Source organism: Mesocricetus auratus, unplaced genomic scaffold, assembly GCF_017639785.1.
Source record: "Mesocricetus auratus isolate SY011 unplaced genomic scaffold, BCM_Maur_2.0 Super-Scaffold_100018, whole genome shotgun sequence".
NCBI lineage: Eukaryota > Metazoa > Chordata > Mammalia > Rodentia > Cricetidae > Mesocricetus > Mesocricetus auratus.
This window is the reverse complement of record NW_024429199.1, coordinates 31,480,349-31,505,729: the sequence shown is the minus strand read 5'-3', so window position 1 is coordinate 31,505,729 and position 25,381 is coordinate 31,480,349. Positions and strand designations below refer to the sequence as shown.

The window sequence follows — 25,381 nt, the reverse complement described above, 5'->3', positions numbered from 1 at the left end:
CCTGGGAATGGAGTCTCAGTTGAGGGATTTCCCAGAGAAGATTGGCCTGAGGCTGTGTGTGTGTGTGTGTGTGTGTGTGTGTGTGTGTGTGTGTGTGTAGGGGTTATTTTATTGACACAGTCGGCCAGGTCCACTGGCGGTGGAAACATCCTGTAGCAAACAACACTGGAATATATAAGGAAGATAGCCATGTTAAACCCAGAAACCATGCAAACCACTGAGCAATGTTTTCCATAGTTTCCTCTTCAAGTTCTTCCTTGAGTTCCTTCCCTGAAATCTCCATGATGGACCGTATCCTGGAAGGAAAGTTCGCCCATGAGTTGATTCTGGCCCACCTGTTTCATCACAACAGCTGAAAGGAAACTAGAACACGGCCTCTCCACCCTTTCCACACTGGGGGTGATGCTTTCAACAGACTGTTTTTTTTCTTTGCCATATTTTTATAGAGATGAAGTCTAACTTTTAAAAAGAGACATCAAAATACCTTTTAGCCTGAAAAGGGGGGCCAATTGGTTATAAAGTATTAAATAGAACATCGGAAAATGTGACTAAAAGGAGAGAAGGGGAATTCAGGCGGTTGGCCAGCCCAGTTTCATCATATTCAGTGTATAAAGGGATGGCTCTCAAACTGATGGAAATTGGAGTCATCTGAAGCTCTTATGCACCATGGGGCTTTCCAGACCCTAATCCAGGGGCAGCACAGACTTTTGGCTAAAGGTATCAAGTGGTGTTGTTGCAGGCCTTTGAAACAGATTTAGGGAAAATCTGGAGTATTAAATGGCACACTGTTGTCAATTTGCTTGGCCTTTCTTCTCTCCTCCTTTTTTTTTTTTTTTTTTTTTTTTGAGACAATGTTTCTCTGTGTGTCCCTGGCTGTACTGGAACTTGCTCTGTAGACCAGGCCAGCCTTGAACTCACAGAGATCCGCCTGCCTCTGCCTCTGCCTCCCCTATGTGTTGGGACTCAAGGCAAATGCCACCACCGCCCAGCTTTCTGCCTATCTTCTGAAGCCCTGAGGGTTAGCACCGTATTGTTTAATCCTAAGTAGCGTATGTCACCCTAAATCACACTGTGGTTCTGGATACGTATCCTTCCATTACTACCACCTCCCTCCATTTTGCAAGCAAAGGATATTACTAGTTGGATGAGCACAATGGTCTATGTTAGGATGTTAAGACTTGTATTCTACTAATGATTTAAGAGGCAAGAATATCTTACCTCAAAATCTTGTATTTCAGGATATCTAGGTATTCTCCATACTGCTAATTACGACCTTACTTATTCAATTAAAACAGATAACTAGAAAATGGATGATCCATCTGATAGGCTGTTCTAAGTTTTACTAAGACCTACTGCTATATTCCATTTTCAACAGATCATTATAGCAGGCAATCTTTTTAGTGTTGTTGTTTTTAAATATTTGTTTACTTGTATTTTATATGCATTAGTGTTTTGTCTGCATGTACATCTGTTTGAGAGTGTCGGATCTTGGAGTTATAGTGTTGAATTGCATATGGGTGCTGGGATTTGAACCCAGGTCCTCTGGAAGGACACTCAGTTCCCTTAACTGTTGAGGCATCTCTCTAGCCCCCAGTGTTGTTGTTTTTTAAGAAACATGAATTAGTCAGAGGAAATGGCGTGTGTGTGTGGGGGGGGGAACAGGGGTGGTGGTGGTGGCAGGGATGGGGGGGTGGGGGTGGGGGCACTATGGGGCAATCTAGGGTTTAACTCCAGAGACTCTGTCCTTTTATTTTGAGACAGTTTCCAGTGGTCTAGGCTAGACAGCCTGCAAGTCAGTATGGTATCTTCCTGTCTCTGCCTCTCTAGCAGTGGGATTGCAAGTGTATGCCATTGTGCCGGGCTTTCTTGTGTAGGTTGTGGGGATCGAAACCAGATCATCAATCATGCTTGCAAGGCAAGCTTCTAATTGACAGGTTACTTCACAGCCACAGTTTTCACAATTTTACAGGAGAATTTATTACTGTAGTCTGTGCTGAATTTATAGTCATAGATATTAGACACATACTTATGATCAACTCTTTAACTAAACAAGGCAGAATTAGAGATTTAGTAGACAATTATGTGTGAATCCTCCTTTGTATGATAGCTTTCTCCACGAGGAATTTCTCAGCCTTCCAAGTACAAGCATGACCAACTTGACCACCCACACCCAAGACTAATGACTAATTCACGTGTAAGGGCATCACTGAAGCTGCCTAACCTACATGGGAAGATCTTCTCCCATTGGAACCACTAAGAGAGTCACTGGTAAACTGGGAGTGCTGCTACCATGCTGTCAAATGTTTGTCTAAAGGACAAAGAAAAACAGAGATATAAAAAACTTCTGAGTGGCCGGGTGTTGGTGGCACATGCCTTTAATCCCAGCACCTGGTACGCAGAGGCAGAGGCAGGTGAATCTCTGTGAGTTCGAGACTGAGTCTAGTCTACAAGAGCCAGCACCAGAACAGCCTCCAAAGCCACAGAGAAACTCTGTCTCAAAAAACCAAAACCAGACCAAACCAAAAACCAAAAAACTTCTGAGTGATGAACAAAGATCTAACTAGGGTAAGAGCATGGGCACGGAGGATCTTGCTGAGCTCTCAACTTCTAGCTATAGGAGACAATGAAATCCCTGTGTTGTGCTTTGAAAATGAGAAGCTCCTGCAAGTGTATGTAATGAGGTGACGTTCTATTGAGATGTGATGGACCTGTAAGATAGGGAGACAGTAGGTCACTGGGGGCATAGGTGCACAGGTTTGTGATGTGTTATTGTTGACTGAAATATATATATAATATTGCAAGAGGACAATAGAAAAAAGATGATTTGACTAACTCAAGTATATGAAAAAGTGAGCTCATTTGAAAACTCACCCTTGTAAAGAGAGAGCCTCTGAAGTGCCCTGCTTGATCAGAGCCAGGCTGGGGCCAGCTACAAAAATGTTTCTCATTTCATCATGTTGAGTCCCTCAGGCACTCAGAAGCTGTTGCAGGTATGGCCAAAGGTGATCAAACTCATGGCGCTGCCAGCAGCCCTTGGTACATCCATGTGATGCCACTTTTACAGGAAGAATGAAAGAGGTACGGGGTCATGGAGGCTTCTGCCCTGACTTCAAAGGAAAGCAGAGGAGGCCATACAGTATGTGATAGGCTGCCTCCTCAAGGGTAGTATATGAAGCTGTAATGGTGAGGCCAAATGTGGAAACCCCAGAAAGCTGTAGAGGACAAGAACATGGATTCTCTACCTAGGAAAGGAATAGGCAGTGAGTTGAGTCAGCCTGAGACAGGAGTCATTTGTAGCAAACCAGAAGGTTGGAGAATCGAGGTTACCCAAACATTTAGAACTCACTTCACACGGCATGTTCCACTTCCTGGATATGGTGTTTGTCCTACCGGGTTTCGCTCTTGCTTAGGTTTGACCATTCTTTTCTGTTTTCCCATCCTTACTTTTCAGGATGGGGATGTTTAGTCTATCTTCAAGTGTGTAAATTTCTTTTTTATTTTAGAGAACATTACAGCTAAGAGTTTGCTGTCTCAGAGGAGATGTTGAATTTGGACTTTTGAGCAATATTACACCTCTGGAGATTTTGGGGATTATTTTTTTGATAGACAAAAACATTTTGCATTATGAAATGGCCATAAACCTTGGGACCCAGGGGTGGAATGTTCTCTTCTAAATCTGAAGTGCCCTCTTAGGATTACTTATTAAACATTGGGTCCCTAGATTGCTGCACTATTTGACAGATGTGGTAGAAACCTTGGGAGGCAGGAGTCTAGCCAGAGGAAGCAAATCTTTGGAGTTTACATCATGAACCTACTCCTCTCCCCTTAGTTGCTGTTCTATTGCTGAGATAATACACCATGACTAAAGCATTTTATACTAGAAATAATGTAACTGGGCTTAGAGTTCCAGAGGGTTATAGTCTATGATGGAAGAGTAAAGACACAGGGACAAGGAGCTGGAGCCACACCTCCTAAAGCTTCCCAAACAGTTCCACAATCTGAGGACCAAGTATTCAAGCCTGCGGGAATGTTCTCATTTAAACCACCACACTCCTAACCGCTTCCTGTCAACCATGTGATAAACAGCCACCTCCTGCACATGCTTTTAATGCCATGATGTTCTGTATAGGCACTTGGAGCCAAGCAACCATGAATCATATGGATGAACGCAAACAAAGAATTCCACTTTTATGCTGCTTCGGTTGGTTTCCTTGTTACAGTGACAAAAGAGTAACTAATATATCCTGTGTTCCTTAAAACATTTTGGTGTTGAGGATATAACTACAAGAGCCTCAGTATGGCTGGCTCTCTGACTCTAGACTTCTTCATGTACAATGTCTTTTTGTAATCAGGCTTTGTGCTCTGCTGAAGTAGGTCTTTGTTGTTTTGCTTTTTTTTTCTGCTTGTTTTTGCCAGGGTTTTTCTGTGAAACAGTATGACTATCCTGGAACTCACAGGCTGGCCTTGAACTCACAGAGATCCGCCTGTCTCTGCCTCCGAATACATCACCACTGCCAGACTGTTGAAGTAGGTCTTAACTAGAATGCATTAAATATCAACTGTGCTATCTGTTAGAAACGCCATCTTTGGCTGTGTGATGGTGGCACACACTTTTAATCCCAGCATTTGGGAGCAGAGACAGGTGGATCTCTGAGTTCAAGGCCATCCTGGTCTACAGAGTGTTTCAGGACAGACAGGACTACATGGAGAAACCCTGTCTGGGGGGGGGTAGAAGGAAAAGAAGGGAAAATAAAGGAATACAGAGTCTTGGGTTCACATAGATTCAATTAGAGGGGGACTGAATAGCCTCAAACTTGTCCTAGATTGAGAGGGTTCCCTACAGTAGCTTGGAGTCTGTTCACCGTTTGTCTCAGTCTCTCCATGTCCATTTCCCCTTGAGATCTACACACATTTCAGGGTTGGAAGCTTCATATTCGTCTTTTCCTTCTTCCTGAAAACCTTTGTTCTCCAGTTATCTGCAGGCCTAAATCTTTCCTTTCAGCCTGCTAGTAAGTTTCTTTCTCAGTGTGACCCAAGTACTTGACACAGTGACGGTACTATCTCACTCTACCTATTTCCTTTATATAGGTTATTTTCTCTCTCCATGAATCTCTTTACTTTTTAAAAGTCCTATATAGTTGGATTTTCATACTTATTATATCCAGTACCCCCCCCTCTCTGTCTCTCTCTCTCTCTCTGGCTAGAAAGAATACTCCTTGAATTCATGGTTCCTTTGTTTGCTCACTGAGGTGTCCAAAGTGTCTTCAGTACATAGCAGGCACTGGATAAATATATTTTGAATAAAAGCAATTTTCTCAAAACAGGATGAAAACTGTAAGTGTGCCCAAAGCCATTAGTATTTTAGTTTCTTAATACCTCATAATCCAGATTGCTAAAATCTTCTTTCCTTTGCAACTGAGAAGTGCTTACAGGGATGGTGGTGGAGAGTGATCGGAAGGCAGTTCTGCCTGGTTCCTGGAGCTCCATGAAGGTGCCACATCTGGGGCCAACGAGCTTTATTTAGCCTTACTTCCCATAGGGGTTTTTATCCAGGTGGCATGCAGTTTTCTAACCAATCTCAGCTTTAGCTTTGGAGAAGGAGTTTTTCTGTTGCTACACTGTTCATCCTTTTAAACAACCAGACACCCAGTGATTGTGCGCAGCAAGCATGCACTATACAATATGGGTTATAAGAGACTTGCTTGGAAGGCACAGGCAAGTGAGACCTACTGGGTGAACAGGCAGGAGCTCCAAAGTGCCTTTTTTTTTTTTTAACCAAAGTCCCATGGTCATCTGGCTCTGAAACGATTAGCATTGATTTGCTATCTGTGCACAGTGGGTTGCACCACTCAATTCTTGCACATATTAGACATACAGCAGTAACTGATGTATTGAAAGATAGTGACTGTTGTCCCAGTAGTTATAGGCTATATACTATACTTATAGGTCATATACCTGCCTTAAAAGCAGAACCATGGTTAACTTCTAGGGCCAGGAATTCCTGAGGCTAATTTCCCCTTCTTCCCCAGGAACACCTATTGGCTTGTATTGATAATGATACAATTTTTCATGTCACCTCATACTCAGTCCAGTCTATCTTCTTTGCAGCTTGAGAATTTTCAGACAAAGTAATCATTTAAAAAGAATCAAGATTAGCCGTTGTCAATGGCACAGGCATTTAATCCCAGCACTAAGCTGCAGAGGCAGGCAGATCTTTGAGTTTGAAGCCAGACTGGTCTACAAAGAGAGTTCCAGGAAAGCCAGCACTACATAGAGATACTTTGTTTCCATAAACAAATTGAAACAAAAGTAAACAATCAAACACCCCAATGTGTCAAGGATTGATAAAAGACATTTTCAGGGGTCCTTTGGTGGTAGGCTCAGACTTTCATAAATTTTTATATAGTACCTTCCTTTAAAGTACTTATTACAACTACCCATGTACCTGAATATCGTTAATAGTCACGATACACTACCTAATTTAGCCTTTTAAAAAGTGGTTTAGTTTCCAACTAACATTCACTCCACCGAAGCAAACTGCTGCCTGCTACTGTGTTTGCTCAGGTTCTGAGTGCTTGGGCAGCTGCTGTGTTGTGTTTGTTGAATGGAAATTGGATTCTTAAAGAAACCGGGTAATCTTCTCTATTAAGCAATTAAATAAAACGGGCTTTGGGCACAGTTAGCAGGTGGACTTGAAAGTGAAAAAAAAGTTTTGAAGATCACATTTGAATTCTAAAAGGATAATTTAAAATGTAATGACATACATTTAAAAGAAAATGGTGGTGAGAAGATTTTTTTTCCTATTAAGGCTTCCCAGTTAAGACAAAATGTGCAAGAATATCAAGGAATTTATACAATGAAAGGAGATGTTGCTCATGGAAGCAGGCCCTGATTTTAATTGAGAGCCATAGTTTAAAAAACAACATAGTGAAGCTTAGTCCATATTTCCAGGTTTTCTTCTTCTATTTAAAAATTTTTATTTCATTTACCATTTTATTTTGTAGAGTCGCTCCTCTTCACAGCAATGCTGTCACAATATGGGGACTTTCATAATACTCTGTTTATAGGTCAAAATGAAAACCAAAACCAAAAACGAAAGCAAAGGCGTTATTCTCCAACTCATTAAAGAGGCGGGCCTTCCCTTTTAATATATTCATTTTAATAAGAAGGTTGGCGATCTTTTTCTGTCTTGACAATTGATAACTGTGAAATCTGAGACTGGAGACGCAAAATATCCCACAGTTATTGGTGATGTACCCGTCGTAACAGCAGAACCACAGTTCTAGTCTCCGGCCGGAATTCCAGAGGCTAATTTCCACCCCTCCCACGGAGTCACCTGCTCCTGGGGAACCCCAGCCAGAAAGCCGGGTCGTGCCAGGTCAAATCTTGTGCGTCTCTTGTTTACTCCGCCCCGGGCTGGGCGGTGGCACGGACAAGTGGGTGGGGAGAGGGTGCTATGGCCCGGGGCTCCCCGGGAAGCTTGGTTCAGAAGGCTTGGGCGAAGCAGCTTGGGTGCCCCTGGTGGGTGGCGCACTGCCGGGCTCTGCGACTAGCCCACCCGGAGGAGGCGCTCCCGGCGCCGGCGCCGCCCAGAAGCCTGTGTCTGCGCTCTGGCGCAGCGACCTCCTGGGGACCTCCCCCGAGGGTGCACACGAGTCCACACACGCTGGGTAACGGCCCGAGGGAGCCCCGGTGTCCCCCGGGTGTTGCCGGGTTGGGGAGGAAGCCAGAGTCCCGGCCCCAACTCGCTTGGGATTCCCTCCCCACCCCCCGACGCCCCGCCCATCTCTCCCAGGGCTGGGTGTGATTTCAGCCCCGACCGAGGAAACAGAAGCGCACAGCTGGAGGTGGCAGCTCGCCCCCTTTCCCCCCGCGAGGCGCCCCCAGGAAACCGGCAGCTGCTCCCCGCGCCGCTGCCCCAGCCTATTTAAATACCCCGGCGAGGGCGGTCGGCTTCCTGAGCAGGGTGCACCCGGGGCGCCCTGGGGAGTGACCCCGAGCATAGCATTTGGGGCATTTCGAGCGCATGAAAACTTCGTGCTTCCGCCAGGGCACGGAAAAGGCTAGTAAAACACTTTGAGAGTTCCAGGGGCTGCAGTATGATTTTTTTTTCTCGATTGATAACAAACTCGTGAGTAGAGGCGGGGGTGAAGAGGCGAGGTACCCTGGCAAAATGTGAGGAGCGCACTGATCACCTAATTCCTTTCCCTAGGAAGGCAAGGAACCGGTACGTGGGAAGGGGGGGTGGGGTGGGAAGGGGATGGGCACGGAGGAGGTTTCCACACCCTAGTAGGAAATTCTCAGACTGCTCCAGACGCCCCAGTGTTTCTGCGTGGCAAGCTGATACCCGTCCTCCGGGGAGATCCCGGCTCCAAGCTGAGGGGAGCGAGGCCGCGACCTTCCTTTCCCGCGAGTCCGCAGCGGGGCCAGTCCGGGTCGCCCGGGCACACCGCACATCCCTCGCCCCGCTGACCAGCTCCAGACTGGTTTTTCTGGTTCAGCCTCCCTCCCAGGGACGCGCTGGGGGATCCGATGACGTCGCTGGCTGAGTCTCTCCCTCTTCCTCCCTCCCTCCCCTCGCCTCTCCCCCGCCCGCCCTCGCCGCGCACTCCTCCTAGTAACTTCTGTTCGGGGAGGCGCTGCCAGGAATAACCCGGTGCGTCCACGGCCGGGTGGGGAGGCGACCGCTGCGGCTCTCGCAAGCCGACAAACTGCGGCCCGGGTCCTGCTGCTCAAGCCCTAGCCTGGCGGCCCCGGTCCCCCCGGCCCCGGCTCCATCTCCTTACAGTGTCCGAAAATAAATAAATATATAAATAAAGGCAAGAGGAGCCTGGGCTGGCGGTGGGGATCGCCTCCCTCCCTCCTCCCTCCCTCCGCGCCCGCCCTCCCTCTGTCCTTAAGGAAATGCTACCAGACACCCCCCACCAGACACGCTCAGCCTGGGTGAGGAGCGGCCGCGGCAGCAAGAACAAGGGCATCAGGGGGCTTTCCTCCCCGCCTCCTCTCCCTCCTCTTCTTCCTTCTGCGCAGCGGTGACTTTACAGGTGAGCGGCCGCCGCGGCTGCGAGGATCCCCCCCACAGCCCGCCGCGTCGCGCCCTCCTTCGGCCGCTGTCACCCGGACTGCCGGGAGCTGACAGCCGCCCGAGGGGTTCGCGGCCGGGAGACTGGCGGCCGGCGGGAGGCGGGCTGGAGGTGAGGGGGTGGAGAGCTGGAGAGCGGGGCGCCGCCGTGCGCTGTCTCTCCCTGGTGGAGGAGGGTCTCCGCAAAAAGAAAAAGAAAAAGAAAAAGAAAGAAAGAAAAGAGAGAGAGACAGAGAGACAGAGAGAGAGACATCTTCGGTGACTGTGGCATAAGTCTTTGCCAAGTTGAGTCTTGGACATTGAAGCTTGCGGGGAGCCCGAGCAACTTGAAAGGTCTCCTGGCTGGGTAGCAGCCTCCCTCCACGCCTCGACTCTTGGGTACTGGGTGCAGCCCGGGGGTGCGTGGAGGGCGCACCGGCCGCTGGCAGAGCAGAGCGGCGGGAATCTAGGTCCCTCCTCGGCTCGGTAAGTGGCCTCGGCGCTGTGTTTTTCCTGCCTGCTCCAGAGATAGAGCTTCTTTCACTTTACCCTCAAATCGCCGTCGCCCAACTCCATCGCCCCCTCGGCGGCGGCGCGCGACCCCGGCCGGTTTCGCGGTGGCCCAGGGGTGAGGGTCGAAGGGGGCGGGGATGAAAGGGGGGGAGACCTCGGCGAGGGGGGTCCGGCGCGTTGGGAAATGCGGGGAATACCCTGGCCGAGGATCTATGCAGATGAGGGGAGGCTGCTTTGCGTAATGTCCTGGGGGGGGGAGGGGGCCGCGCGGGAGCGCTGGAGGCAGGAATGTGCCTGGTTACTAATGAGGGACGTGCACCGGCGCGCACCGCCCGGCCACCGCTGCGGCTGTCGCGGCCGGCGGCCCGTTGTCAGGTAGCGGGGGAGGGGGCGCGGCGCGGGGCCGGGGGCGGCGCGGGCGGGCAGGCGGCGCAGGCGGGCGGACGGCAAGGGCCGGGCCGCCGGCCTGCGGCCGAGCGAGCGCAGCGGAGGCACTGGCTGTGGGCATTTCATGGTGACTCCTTTCTCCTCCCGAGCGAGGAAGGAAGGAAGGAGAGAAGGAAGGAAGGAAGGAAGCGAAGAAGGAGGGGACTGTCTCCATGGAAGGTTCAGGCGGAGGCGCCCTCGCCTTTTGGGTGCACCGGCCGCAGAGCGGCTCCAGCCGCCGCCGGCTGGCCCCGGGCGCGTGGAGACGGGTGGGGGCGGATTGCATGCTTATTTGTGCTTCTGCTTGGGGGATCGGGAAGAAACATGTGTGTTTGGGCTGTGCACCGTGAGGAGCTGGGTCTGCGCCTTTATGTCTGTTCCCTGAAGTGGGTGGAACGTTGGCCCGTTCCGGGAATGTTCCATGACGTGGTGCAGCCACAGGAAGGGGGTTAACGAGGGGCTCTCTGCCGCGGCGGCTCTGCTGGCTGCTATCAAAGCAGATGTGCTGCCGCTGCCGCACCTCTCACCTCCCTTCACCCCCAGCCCCCCCCCCTTTCCATTTTGTGCGTCTGGTACTGGTAGGGCTAAGACAGGAAAACAGCTCTGTGCGTGCGTGTGTGCGTGTGTGTGTGCGTGTGTGTTGTGGTGAAAGGTGATGTGCGTGTGTGGTGTCTGCCTTATTCGGTGGGGGGACGACTCCAGATCTGCCCTGCCATCCCAGCTGTTATCTCAGATCGGTGCGCTTTATACGCATGTGCCTCCCGCGTCCTGTCCCTCTTACATAACATACTCAGTGCAGCAGAGGACCGGAGCAAATGCGACCCCAACCCTCAAGGCTCACTCTGTGTGGGGGCTAGAAGGTCGGAAAGGGTCTCTGTCTGGGTGTTGTGCTTTAAGGATGCGGCTCCCAGTGGGGAAGAGACCCAGGGGAAGGAGGGTTTCTTTTAGTAGTTCATCACTCGCCTGCTTGGAAGCATCTAAGTGCAAAGGACTGCAGGAACTAGTCCTCCGAATGCGAAAGCTTTTGACTTGCGTTGCCAAGGGAAAGTGGGAGCTTTCACCTCAGAGATGCAGCGAAGAGCAAGGGTCTGTAATAAAGATGCATGGAGGAGACCCGCAGTAACCTGCTTAGGTTGGGGGGCAGAAGGGGTTAGCTTGGAGGCGACCAGAGGAATCTCTTGACAATAGGTTACACTAGAAACCCCAGGACACCTGTAATGGCTTAGAATTCACACAGGAAGCTGTGTGTGCAACTGACATTGCAAAACCCTTATGCTCTGCACAGTTATTTAGGCCCAAAATGAACACAGAGAGGCTTGCTTCCGGTACTTTCATTATAACAGAAAAATTGAACTGATTTTTTTCCTCCTTCCCTTTCTGCCATTTTAAAAATAACTCAATTTATTTAAAAACTGTATTGGTACTTTCTTCCACTCCCAAAGCTAGACTTCAGTAATTCACAGGAGGACTTTTTTTTTAAAGCCAGCTCAGAGCCCTCATCAAGGGCTATTGATTTTTTTTCTTCAGCACAGTTGTTTCTTTTGCGTGAATAATCAAACCCAGGAATTACTTGTAGTATTAATAAGATTTATACTAATTAAATTTGCAGTGATCCGTTCCCCTAAAAAAAAGGCCATGGAACTCTATTAGACACATTTCCTGTGCTGATACAGTGATACTATTTGTCCTTGAGCAAACCAAGTTGTTTTAAATATATGCATATATTATTATGGATAAATATGTGTTAGGGTTTGCAAATGCCTGATTGCTTATGTGTCTTATAGGCATGCCAAGATAAAATTTTACACATTACCCAAGTGGATTGTATAATGAGCATGTTGGGTTTGAGTTTTAGGTCCAGAAGTTTTATCAAGACAGAAATGCTTTGCCTGTGAGTAAGGTGGAAAACATTTTTTATTGCTAAGAGAAAATTCTGGTGGAGCCCTAAGGAGTCACAGTACCGGATTACAATTGCATTTTTATTTTGAGAGGAGAGGGTGTTGCCAATATCCATGTACTGACAATGTGCTTCAAGTGTCATAATCTCTAGGACCACTAGGCTTGAAATAGGCACAGTATTTCTCATGTGCAGAAAAATATAGTATTACAATGCTGAATCTTTTGAAAATTGTCTGAGATCGTTGGTTGCCTTGAGAATAGATGGTGTATAACACACATTTGCTTATTGGCATCTGTGGTGCGTTCCAGCGATTGTATTTTATCAGATTGGCTTTATTAGCAACTTTTTATATATATGGAGTTGTTTAAGATTAAATCATTGAAAACTGATGGGGGACAGTTGGGGGAATGGTAATATATTAAAGATACTTCATATTTAGACTTCAGCTTATATTTTAACGGGTTACATCCTGTGGAGGGTTGTTGGGCTAAATAGTATTAAAGTAGACATTTCTGTAAGACATCCGATATGAATAATTTATTATGGGTAGCGTATTACATAAGGAAATGGTCCTGTTTGGCTATATTAAAAGAACACCTAGCAGAACCTTTGGATTGATCACCTCCTTTCCTATGTTATGCATTTACAAACATTCTTGTTACTATGAAACAAAACAGAAGACAACATATATGCAGGCGTGCCTTGGAGAATAGTGGTGCATGTGTCGGCTTGAACTTTTGGCACTCTGGCATTATTCAGAACCCAGGCTGAATGTCTTATGCTTATTCCAGTGAAATGATAAATTTATTTTATACTTTGCCAGTTTTTTTTAAAGACGTGAAGGACTTCATTTCAGCCATAACAACAAATAAGTCTGCTCTTTGTGTTTCTTTTTAGTTCTTGACTTAGTATCACATAGAAAAAGATTTGTAGAAAATGTTTGGCATGGTGGAAGTGTAATCCAGTGTTAGATGTGAAACAATTGGAACTTACACTATAATAAGACGAGAGTGGTTCAGATCAACTGGATCCATGGCTGTGGGTCAAACGGGCTGCGGCTTTCCTGCTGGCTAAAATCACAGTTTTCACATTTTGTTTCCTATACACACACACACACACCACAGAGAGAGAGAGAGAGAGAGAGAGAGAGAGAGAGAGAGAGAGAGAGAGAGAGAGAGAGAGAGAGAGAACCTTCTTTTAAGTCAGTCCTTTCCATCAGCCCTGTGGGTGGAGAAGTGACTCTATGCCTCACACATTGCTGCCATAGACTTCTTACTTGTGAAGTTTATGTGAACTCACTTCGAGTTCATGCTTTGGCTAAGCCTCGGTATGTAAGTGCTGTGACTTTTAGAGTGATATCGGAGAATGGGGCAGAGGAAGTCTGCTAGCTTAGCTTCATGAATTTGGGTCTCACACGGAGCTTCAAATCGTCCAGGGTAAGTGGGTTGGCTCTAATCACGCAAAGTCTTCCATAATACCAAGTAAAAACTTAAGTGGGCACTTTGTGAAACCATGGGTGGACGTAGAGTACTGAAAAAAATAGGGAGATTTTGTGATAATATAGTTATATTTGTCGGAAAGAAATGTCTGAAAAGTGGCACTACTTTCTTATTTATTCCTGATATCACAATGAAGCTGTGTGCCCTTTGTGGTAGTTATGGTAAAACTTGGAAGAAAGAGTCTGAAAATCAGTATTTTCAAGAGGTGTCAGACACCATTAGGTCATTTGGAAAAATATTTTAGCCCTTAATTATTGTGGCACAACTCCAAAACTTCACGGAAAGAGGATGTGTTTCTTGCCCTGTGCAATTAGGCTTCTCTGAGATGAGCCAGCATGAAAGTTACATGGGCCTCTGCTGGCTACATAGTTGCATTAGGAGAGAACCAGAACCGGTATTTCACCTATATTGGTCTAGACCAGAGATGCGCTAATCTTACACATTAGCACGGTCCATCATTTGAGGTTATCAACTATGATGAGTGAGTTTATTGTCTAAGTTGATCTCTAAGTTTAGATTTCCTACCAGCCTGAAACAGTGTGCAACCACTTAGACAAGACAAGGAGACGATTAAAGTGACGCTTCTGCCACTGAGGGTGAATCTGGGCAGGAAGCAGGAGGAGTCTGGGCCTCAGGATGATTGACATCCAGGAATAATCAGGCTCACCTATTTTTTTTTATAAGTATTTGCCACTCATACTTATAGCTGTTTTTTCAGAATACCATGACAGATGTCCTGTCATCACAATTGATAGTCTAGTCATTCAGTAAGTATTTTCGACGGGTCGGTCCTTATGCTAGCTACTAAGGGTATAATGATGGATCAAATGAGAAAGGGCGTTTGTGGACAAACACTGGTCACGAGGTGAATTTATCTGCGTAATCCTGCATGTATTTGCTATGGAAAACACATAAAGGAGCTTGTGTCACCCTGGTCTGGAAGCAAAGAGTCAAGTACAGAAAAGTAGCTGGGAAAGTATTGAAAGAAGCATGTAATTTTCTTGAGATTGGGAGATGTACGTGTATGTGTCCAGGGGCTGGAAGAGAGCCAGCGGGGCTGGAGGGCTGGTAACAAGAAAGAAGCATGATAACAAGATAAGCCAGACCCAGGAGGTGAGCCCTGGGAGGCGGGCCTGAGTGATTGCCCAACCAGGCATAAAAGCCTAAAAGAGGCCTGCTCTGAGCAAATCAGGCCCCGTGATGCCCTTCCTAGTTACCATGTTAGAGGATGGTTGTTGGAAAGTGAGTTTCCAAGGACTGTATCGGGATGTGTCACGGTTGTCTTCTTTATCTATTGGTCTGACCCTCTGGGAGGCTTTGGTTTTTTTTTTTTCCTTGTTTGTTTGTGCTTGTTTTCATTTTTCTGAGACAGGGTTTCTCTGTAGCTTTGGAGGCTGTCCTGGAACTTGCTCTGTAGACCAGGCTGGCCTCAAACTCACAGAGATCTGCCTGCCTCTGCCTCTTGGGTGCCACCACTGCCCAGCTCCTCTGGGAGTTTTTAATGGCACTGAAGGAGCTAACTTCAGCTTAGTATTTGTAGTCATAGGGAATTTAAATTACAAAAATATTTATTTGAGGGCCATAGTAAACTGAATCGATCTAATTGATGAGTAACTACCAACTCAGAGAATGGTGTCTTTTTTTCTTTCTTTCTTTTTTTTTTGTTGCCTTTTTAAACAAGGTCGTGGTGTGAAGTAATGGACTAATATTTGAAGCCTTGCATGAGCTGGATCTATTATTTCTCAACAACCAGTGAAGAGTGAAACTTACAATTCCCTAGATAATTTATCTACATGACTGCAAGTATCAGGTTTTGATTTCACAGGATTAGCGACCAGTGTCATGTGCTGGTGAAGGAAAAGAATTGGAAACAAAGGTTTCTGAAGACAGCTAGCTTTCCTTTCCCTTTTTCACTTGGGTTAGTTAGTGAGTGTACTCGCAGTCTTATTCCTTCTATAATATTGAAGATGTAAGTGACAGTCCAAGCTTGGACTCTGTGGGCAGGCTCACTGCCAGGCAACAGGACAATTATCTCCACTTCAACTGCAAGGTTTCTTTTAGAATCTGGAGAAGAATATGGTTTGTTATACGCCTCATTATAAAACAGAATTAAAACCTCCAAGTCAAAGTTGAGTATAGATGGAAGCTGCCTGCTCCCTAAACTGGAAAGAACCGAAGGTCTTCCCAGGAAAAGGGATTTGGAAACAGAAGTTTTGGAAGCTGAATAGAATAAATGAAGTGGTGTGGGGGTGGGGCGGGGGTGGTACCAGGGAGGGGAAGAGTCAGAGGAGCTTGGAAAGATAGCTGGCTGTAGATCCTCTGGGACCTTCACAGTCTGGGGGAAACAGGGCTGCACTTGAGGGTCGAGGCAAAGCAATGATGCTATGAAGTGTGTATTTTAGAAAGGTGATTAAGGTCTTGGTGGTAAGGAATTGGTCAGACTGCGGTAACATTCAGTGTAGAGGCTGACTCCGTTGTGTGACAATGAGACTTCTTTCGTCTCTAGCCTAACGTTACCTTAACATGCAGTAAATAAAGTGCTTAAAATATTTTTTTAAGCACGGCTGTTTCAGGTTTGATCACTGATTTAAGTGAAGTATGGTACTATTATTTTAAGTTACTCTACAAAGTTTCACCTTAGAAGGTATTTATAATGTAGTGACAGCTGATTACCCAACGCTGGTGTGTAAAAGTGTTCATAGTTAAAATCACAGGGCATTTATATTTTGGGGTGGACATGTATAAGGCATGGATGGGTGATTCATTGGAAAGCTTTTAGAACATGGTTTCTCATTGGTAGCCATTATATCTAAGTCATGGCAGCACTGGACAGTGAATGGAGAGTTACAAATGAAAGGCTTCATTTGGCAAAGATTATTTGGCGGTTTCATTTTCTCTGAAAAGAAAGAAGCTTGTGGGCGATCTTATTTGAATTGGGGCAGACTCCCTTATGTCAGAGGGTCCAGCAAAAGCGTGGGGCTTTGGCACCTAGGCGTTGGGTAAATTTGGACACACCCTCCTTTGTAATAACTTAAAGGTCTATGCATGCCCTCCCTCAAACATATAAACATGATAGAAAATCATGTGTGCTCAGTGAGAGAGAAACTATCTATAGTTACAAAATGACACCATGAATTCTGACCTAGATGGGCACAGAAAACAGTTATTTTAAAATCGACCCGTGCTGTCTAATTCCATGTAAGGAAGACTATTGGGAAGGTAATTTAAATTGTGAGTAGCTTTGTACTCCAAATTGGGAGATTCTTTTGAAACTATGCTTTATTTCTTTTGGAAGCCTGACAACTAGTTTAATAGTGTACATATGAAGCGCTAATTTGCCTTGTTAATTGGATGCAATTAAATTGAAGTTACTTTATACTTCTTAATTGTCTGAAAATTACATGTGTTGCCATGACTGTGTAGTGGAGGGGAGAGCCAGGGAAGGGTTAGCAGGAGTGCCATGCTTGATCTTCGCAGTGAACTTTTTGTGATAAACTGCTCATCCAAGTTCTCTGGGCTTCATTTGGAAACAAAAGAGGTTGGAACAGATGGCTTTTAGAGCCTATTTCTTCATGTATTCTATCAGTCTAAAACTCTGCTTTGTTGTTATAGGGGACAGAGTGTCATTTTATTTTGTAATTACGGTATTGCCCGAATGAACAAAACACTTAAAAAAAATAAGTTGGCACAGGGCCAATTTAGCAAGTCATTTAAGAGAAAGGGATTGTGGGCTTAAAGAACCCTGGTCCTATGACAGTCCCCATCACAGGCACCACTTCCTACTTGTGAGCTCACCACCGCCCTGAGATTTGGTGTTATCTCTATGTTTACAGGTAAAGGAACTGAGTCATTAGTGGAGCAGGATTTGAACTCAAGGCTCCATGCCAAATCATGGTGTGTAATTGTTTAGGTTAAGAGTCTTTCAAAAATTAAAAAAAAAGGCCAACCATTTTTACCACTGAATATAGGTTTTCCTCAGCAGCCCATAGGCACTTACCAGGGGGTTAAGTGGGTATTCCATGGGTCAGGAGCCTCGATTTGAAATCAGAACAGGATGAAATGCACCTGGGTGAATTCCAGCTGGGGCGTGGTGTTGGGGGGGGGGGTGAAAACTCACTCAACAGCCCTGAGTTACGAAAGAAAGGAGGGAATACCTGTTGGAGGGTCATTGTGAAACTTCTGTGAGAATGCATGCTCTGATCTCCCTGAGAATTTAGTGAGAGTATAGTACCCGGGCAGCTATGATTATTTTTTAAGGGATTGCACTGGAATAAGAACACAAAAGAATTCAAGTTGTTGTGACAGTAAGATATTCCTAAAGTATTTTCAAATGGTCCGTTAAACTCTTGATTGAAACGGTTTAGAAAACAATGTCATAATGCACAAGGCTTCCACAGTTAACAAATGGAAACGCCACTTAAGATCTTGGATATTTCTCATTCAGTTCAGCCAGGGTGCTGCACCAGGGAACTGAGCTGAATGCTCTGGTGTGGGAAGGCTTCGGTCTAAAAATAGCCTTTGGTGCCTGAATTACCCAACTTGAACTTTTGCCTAAGTCTCAATAGCCGGAGCAAGCGGTGTTCACCCCTGAGGCCTTGGGTGCACTCATGGGGCGATTTTGGGGACTGCTGATTTTAAAATGTTTTCCTTACTAATTCAGGGAAGAACTGTGATCTAGAAAGGTGGTAACTGAGGCATTACCAGTGAACAAAATAGTAAAAAAGAGAAATCCCGATCCTCAGGGAGTTTGCATTCTAGTAGATCGGTTTAGAAATGTTCTGGCAAATTCAGTTATCATGCTATGTTTTTTCAAGGTGTTCAATAATTCCTATGTATATAATGAGTCTTTAGCTCAAATAGGATATAAAGAAACACTGAAAGATCACTTAAATCATTATGAAATATCCCACTGACTTAAACATATGTATTTATACACACATGTATGTAAACATAAAAATAAACATTATAGCACTATTTATTTTTAAATTTTTTTCAGGGTTAGGGGTACAGTGCAACATGCACCCAAACCAAGGTTTCATCCCTAGTACTGCAAAAGGAAAATTAGAAAATAAAAGGGAATTCAAGTAGTTTTCGATAGTGCTATCAGACTTGGCATGGGAATGAAACACCATTTTTTTTTGAAAATGACATATCACATTATATTATAAGTGCATTTGTGAGTTTGGAATTTATATTTTACTATTATTTAAATTAATAAAGTTTCTAGTAGGTTAGGATGACTCCCACTTCCACCAAAGTGTGCTGACCACACTGTGTGATGGTGGGCACATGTGTGTATTTACTGGATCTCTAGAAGCATCCATTGAAGACTAGGAAAGAAATTCTATCTCTCTACAAGGTGGGATATGTGTATAGCCACATAAAAGAAATTTAAATTGATCCAAGACCTGACTAGGCTCAGTCTAAATGGCCAGTCCATCAGTCCATCAGTGTGTTTTGGTTTTATTACATGCTCTCGAGTAACAAAGACCTCTTGAAGCCAATGTCTAAATCTCCCAATGTCTGATTTCACCCAAGTGAACACACAAGCCCGAGCCCCTCTGTGACTGAGAAGGGGACTTTGTCATTGAATTCGAATTTGTCTGTTTAAGGAGTTCGTTTTCCTTGCCAGTCTTCTGTTGAATAGGCTCTCAGGAAGAGAGTTGTGTGACGGTTCTTGCTCACAGGTTGGGCTGTAAGGAAGTGCTGTTTCTTGTGGGGCCAGCTTGAATAAACATGGTGTAAAAGGGGGAGTAAATTTCTTTTTTCTTCTTACCCTTGCTCCATGGAGGCCAAGCAAAATGCAGGAGGCCAGACTTGGAGTGAAACGTTGCCCTGTCTTGCAAAGCTGGTGGTGAAATTCTCCATCCTGGGAATTGGGCAGTGTCCCTTGAGACAGTTCTGATGGCCAGCCCAACACTTTGTAGATAGGTCATGAGGAGTTCAGCTTCTAATTGCCCATGGAGCAATGATCAAACTTGTTTCTTTCTTCTCTTAACTTTTTTTTTTTTTTGGTGTGTGTGTGTGAGACCAATCTCCATTCCTTTAACCAAGGAAGAAAACCACAAGGTCATAAACATTCAGTTTATTTTCTTGTCCTTAGCCATATGTCAGAATTTGTTCTAGAAGTGTAGAAGTTTTGGAATTAAATGAGGATTTCAGATACCAGCTCCGCTCTGCTCTTGTAAAGATGTGCTCATTAAACTTTGCAGCAGAGCTGGAGGAGCCACCAGAGTGGAGGACTCGAAACCCTGACCCCAGCACTTTATTGCTTGCCTCATTATTGATTTTCAGAGTGACTCAGGCCAAATGACTGTGCTTCTATCATATTTTGTTGTTTTTTTATCCCTGAAAGCGAAGCTTTGCTGGTACCACTGCTCTGTCTCCTGGGAACGGAACAGGCAATACAAGGGAATCAGAGGGGCTATTTTTAGAGTGCAAAGCAACACTAACTTTTGAGAACAATTCAGTTGCTGGAGAAAACAACAACAACAAAACCCTACACACAGTGATATGTTTGTGACAAGGGTCAGCAGACTTTTCTTGAGATGACTTATTATTATTGCTTCAGTGTATTACAGAATATGTGTTTCCAGAGAGATAATGATCAGAACCTCCATAGCTTCTGATAACGTCCCCTGATGGGTTTAACTTGATATAGATCATTACCACGCAAGGCTAATAAAATACTGTGCTAGTTATAGATGTATTCAAGCAGTAAATAAATAAAATGAAGAAACTGAGGGAGAGAAAACGCATCCAAAGGCAATTGTTTTCGAATGTGTAATCTGTTTACTTGTTCAAATGACCTTAGTGAGGTGCATGATGAACTTGGTCCCAAATTCAATCAAGTATAGCCTTTAAAATGGGCCATGTGGCTCGGGATATTCTAAATGACCTTTTAAAAAACACAGCACTCAACAGTATTGAATATAACAAATAATTGGACACGAAATGTGGATGGTAGATTTTTCTAATGGACAAACTCCAAATCTGTTAAGTCATTAGTTGAGTTTTGGCTGTGTTTGGGGGAGAATTTGCTAGTGTTAAACCTAATGAAGCCTGACAGTGGTCATTAACAGCTGGAAAAGTTTTATCCCTTAGTGGATAATCCCATGAATTTATATTATGAAGAAACTGCCCTGACCACCTTTTTCTCATCCTCATGAGTGATACAAGAGGGAACAGTTGAAGGCTATCAAAGGACATTTCAAAATTAATAATAATATAATTACTGTGGTTTTCAAGTTGACTAAAATTATATGAGGCCATCTTATAACCATAAAAACAGTGTCTCCCTGCGTATGTTAACACTTGTGATCTCCTTTGAGTCAGTTGGCTTGGGTTTAAGTTCCTTAGGCAGTTTTCACCATCTGCCTCACTACTGCATAGAGGAAATGGCTGATATTCTTTGTATTTGACATGGCATTGTCCCTGGAAAATGAGATAATAAGATGCGAGAGAGGTGAAGAGTAGGGTTTTTTGGAGTGTGCACATGTCTTGTGTTTTAGTGTATGGGTTAGTTCCTGGTGTGCTTTTCCTAGTGTGCTGGAGTTTGTGTATGAGCCAGCTGTCCCTAGCATCTCATGATTTTGTTCCTTCCCTGTGATACGTTGTGTAGTGTGTATGGCTGTGGGAATGTGGTGAGCACATCCAAGCATCTGGAGCGATGTTGACCAGTGACTTAAATGTAAGATCTGATGTAATGAGTTTGATCTGCCAGCTCGTGACAGGGCGCTTTGCTATGTGAAGTCTCTTATAAAATTCTAGGAGTAGATAAAACCACCGGAGCCATCATTTAATCCCAAGCCATGGAAGAAATATTTCAGGACAGTTCACCCTGTACTCAGCCTTTACTTAAACACCATTTTCTTTGGTAGGCCCCTCGTACTTGTGGATAATTCTCTTCATCAGTAGCATTGTTCTCCGAAGCAATGCAGAATAAATTTCACCTCTGACAGAGGTTCCTACAGTTATTTAGATGATAATCCTGTTCACTTTGTTTACTCCCTATTTTCTAGGCTAACCATTCCTAGTTCCTTCAGATCTCATGGGACCTTTCATGTTTACTATTTTGTCAGGGACTGAGTGGGTTTTCATGTTTGAAACTCACTCTAGGCTGTTTTTTTATTTCTTAAAAATAAGACCTCAAATTAAGTTGCTTAATTCTATCTACTCTTTTGTTTCAAAGTTTAGAAGATGGCCCAATTGGTTTAGAAATGCTTTATAGAAAGGGCCCAGTCATGCTATTTGAGATTTTGTAGACAGCTCATCAAAAGCAGAGGTAACTTGTAGAATCGTACAGTGCAAGCTGATTTTAGCAAGTGTAATTATGAGATTCTGGTATATGTAAGATGCATGAAAAAATAAAATGCAGTATAAATACAAGCTGGTAGAAAACAGACTGTTTCACCACCGCCGTCAAAACCTGTACAATCTAGCATGCTTCGGAAAAGGACTGTGGAAAGGAAACTATTTTTAAAAGAGACAGGTGAAGTACCATGAGAGAGGCTGAGAAAATACATTAAAAAGGTGCAAAATAACCCTTGGCGGAGGATGTGGGAGAGGTTTCCTGGAAGAAGGGGATGCTTGAGTGAGGCGTTGACTTTGACAGGCATGAACATGGGCAGTGCAGTGAAGTGTCAGCAGTGTGTTCAGAAAGGCCTCTACTTTGAAGACAGCAAAACAATGCATAAGAGGGGCGTGCTGGCTGAAAAGAGACTGGAAGACAGTTTTCTTAAGAACTTGCATTCGGGTACTCAAAACCACAGGCACCGAGAGATGTACTCTACTGCATTGAAAGTTTAAACCTCATAATTTTACAAAGACAGTTGAAAATGGTGAAACAAATAGGTTAAAGAAATGTGTTTAGAAATTTCCATGCAAGAAATTCAGTTGTGTTTATAAACAACACAGCATATAAAGATGTTGGTTCTTCATGGCCTTACTGTTATTGTATACTGACTGTCCAACAAATGGAGCTGTCTTAAAACAATGACTTAAGACTTAAAGGTAGGGTGAAGTGAATGTGTGGCTGGTGAACCTATTGCTGTCCACTCTGGTGCCACTTAGGTCCCTTTACACTTCCTACCTTTTGGGAATAATAATAATAATAATTGGTTTAAATTATTATCATTTTAAGATAAAGCAAACTAATGTTTTTTGCAATGTCTTTTTTCTACCTATTCAAAATGGGGGTGCAGAATATTATTCCCACGTATGTGCATTAATTGTGCAACCTCTGAATAGTATACCTATTTTTGCATCTTTGTAACAGCCTTGAAAAATATTCTTGTTTGAACTCTGCACTGCCTATAGTGTCTACATGAAAACTAACTTTAATTTACCTGCCCAGATTGCTTATTAATCTATAAAGCGAACAGCTAAGAAAGTCAATATTTAAGCAGGCATGTATGTCACAGAACAAGCAAATCTATATAGAAAGGTGATATATTAGCCTTATAATAGTTAATGATTATATATTACTAGAATAAGAGTTCTCATTTCCTGCATAGGTACTTTGATTTTGGATCTCTTAATGATTATGGAGATTATCTTATTTTAACGTCCTTCACATTTTTAATTTTTGGAGAAATATATTTTGTGTGGGACTAGTGGAAACCCAAGGTAGTGTGTGTATCCTGATTTTCAGGTTCCATTCAGCACATGTGAGAACTCTGATGTTGAAGCACTGCTATAATTTAAATTTTATTAAAGTTTATAAAATAAAGTATAGTTAAATATACTGTTCTGAAATATTAAATGTGAAGGATGTGTGCTGTCACACACTGGAATGATTCCTAACTGCTTTAGCACTTGAAAATACATTCACAACTTCCTAGAGGTATATGGTCTGAGGGGATGGTGATGGCATCTCATCCTGCATCACTGGAGGGAAAGACAAGTGGTCCTTGGATCACTTGTAGTTCTTGGGGCTGTCTAACTTACAGGTGCTTCAGTGTGACTTGCTACCCATATATATATATATATATATATATATATATATATATATATATATGAGAGAGAGTGAAATAAGTTATCCTTTAAGTTTCTATTTATATCCCATTCACTTTTTCTTTTTCACATAATGAAAAAAAAAACACAGTGAACCCAAAGAACTCATAGTTTTATATTATGCTCTGTACTTTCAATTATATGCTTATTCACAAGTTGATCTATTTTATTGCCGCTATACTGGTTTTTATATCTTTAGTCTGTGCTAAATTTATAGCAGTATTAATTTCATTTAGCCTGTAATTAGGATTATAAAACAGGAGAATTTTTAACCATCTCCTTTGTTCATTCCAAGTGTCATCATCAACAATGAAATACAAACCAGAGAGCATGATGTTTGAATAAAATCTTCACTGAGCCTAGACAGTATTTGTGCAGTCACTTGTAGTTTGTGGTGTGTTAATTATATTCCAGTGACATAACTTGAAAGAGTAAGTAAAAATATGCACTCATAAAGAAATGTTTAGTGTAGCCTTAGTGAATAAAACAGTGATGGAGATGAAGAAGCACACTGAAACTAGTTGGTGAGGAATCACTCGGGAGAAAGACAAACCACTGAAGGTCTTCCTGGGATTGGACACATTGGAACCCCCTTTACAGTCAAGAATGCTCGACACTGTTGGGAAATTCATAGAAGTTATTTGAAAGTTGGGCTAGCTCTCTCTCTCTCTCTCTCTCTCTCTCTCTCTCTCTCTCTCTCTCTCTCTCTCTGTGTGTGTGTGTGTGTGTGTGTGCTTGTCTACAGAGATGGTTCAGTGTTTAAGAGCATTTGTTACTCTTGCAGAGGACTTGGGTTCAGTTCCAACCACACACATGGTAGCTCACAACTATCCATGTGTAAAACCAGTTCCAGGTGATCCAATGCCCTTTTCTGACCTGTATGGATGCAGTGCAGACAAAACACTCATACACACAAAATAAAATGAATTGAAAACTATTTTTTAATTGCCATGTCCATGCTAAGGAAATGAGGCATTTGGACCAATTATGTCTTAGGTCCTCTCAGGACTCCCAGGGTGACACTGCCTTCCTCCTCCCTGAAGTAGAGCAGTGGTACCATCTGGAGGAACAAGAACAAGGGCTCCTTTTCAGCAGCCTTGAGAGGAGCAGAGCTCAGGTCTTCACAACTCTGTTGTCCCGGACACAGTGGACATTTCAGTATGCAGAGCTTATTTCTGGATGATATGTGTGAAGTGCATAGTTTTTCCCCCCTCTGAGATGGGGTTTCCCTGTGTAACAGCTCTGGCTACCTTGGAACTCAATTTGTAGGCCAGGCTGGCCTTGAACTCACAGAGTTCCACCTGCGTCTGCCTCCTGAGTGCTGGGATTAAAAGTGTATGCCACCACCACCTGGCATAAATGGAATATTTTCATACTATACAAATTTATACTGATTACTCAATAAACTAATTTTGTTCTTTGGGTGTTAAGCTAAAAAGACAAGGGATTAAAGACACATTTGGCTTTGGGTCATTATAGACTGTAACTATTAAATATGACAGTTGACATTTCTCAGATTACATGCTTATGTCCCTTTAGCATAAAAAACAATCTGCTTTTAAAAATGAAGGTTCTTGGATTGGACATGCAGCTGAGTTAGTAGAGTGTTTTCCTGCTTTGATTCCAACACTGCAGTGGTGCATACCTGTGATCTAAGCACTAAAATGCTGTGGGCAGGAGGATCACAAGGTGAAGATCATCTAGCTAGAAAGCTTGTCACAACCAGAACAAACAACAGACTTCTTTATTAAGGAATAGGCCTGGGTGATGAATGTTGCAGAAGTGTTAAAATGGTGTTCTTTGTCTGGACTCCTCAATTCATACTTTCCTAGCTTTCAGTGAAGTTTGCATTTAGATAATGCTATTATACAATAGAGCTCTAAATAGGTTAAAATACATTTCTTAGGTCAGTTTTAGGTTCACAGCAAATTGAGAAGACTAGAGAATTCTCATATGCCTTACTTGTAT

The 25,381-nt window shown here is 43.9% G+C and overlaps 1 protein-coding gene across 7 annotated transcripts in view; it reads left to right on the top strand.

The window, feature by feature from the left end:
• Nucleotides 1-8,932: 8,932 nt before the first annotated feature.
• The window catches only part of Hivep2 (HIVEP zinc finger 2), a 180,356-nt gene continuing 163,907 nt past the window's right edge, over nt 8,933-25,381 (top strand). For 2 of the 7 annotated variants that reach the window (XM_040728201.1, XM_013110199.3), the window contains exon 1: nt 8,933-9,044. The gene's annotated coding sequence lies outside the window, so the exon portion shown is untranslated. Of the gene's footprint in view, nt 9,045-9,415; nt 9,548-9,854; nt 9,950-10,019; nt 10,270-25,381 lie in introns of those variants that run through there. The other 5 variants (XM_005065857.4, XM_013110200.3, XM_040728202.1 and 2 more) reach the window with 5 other exon arrangements.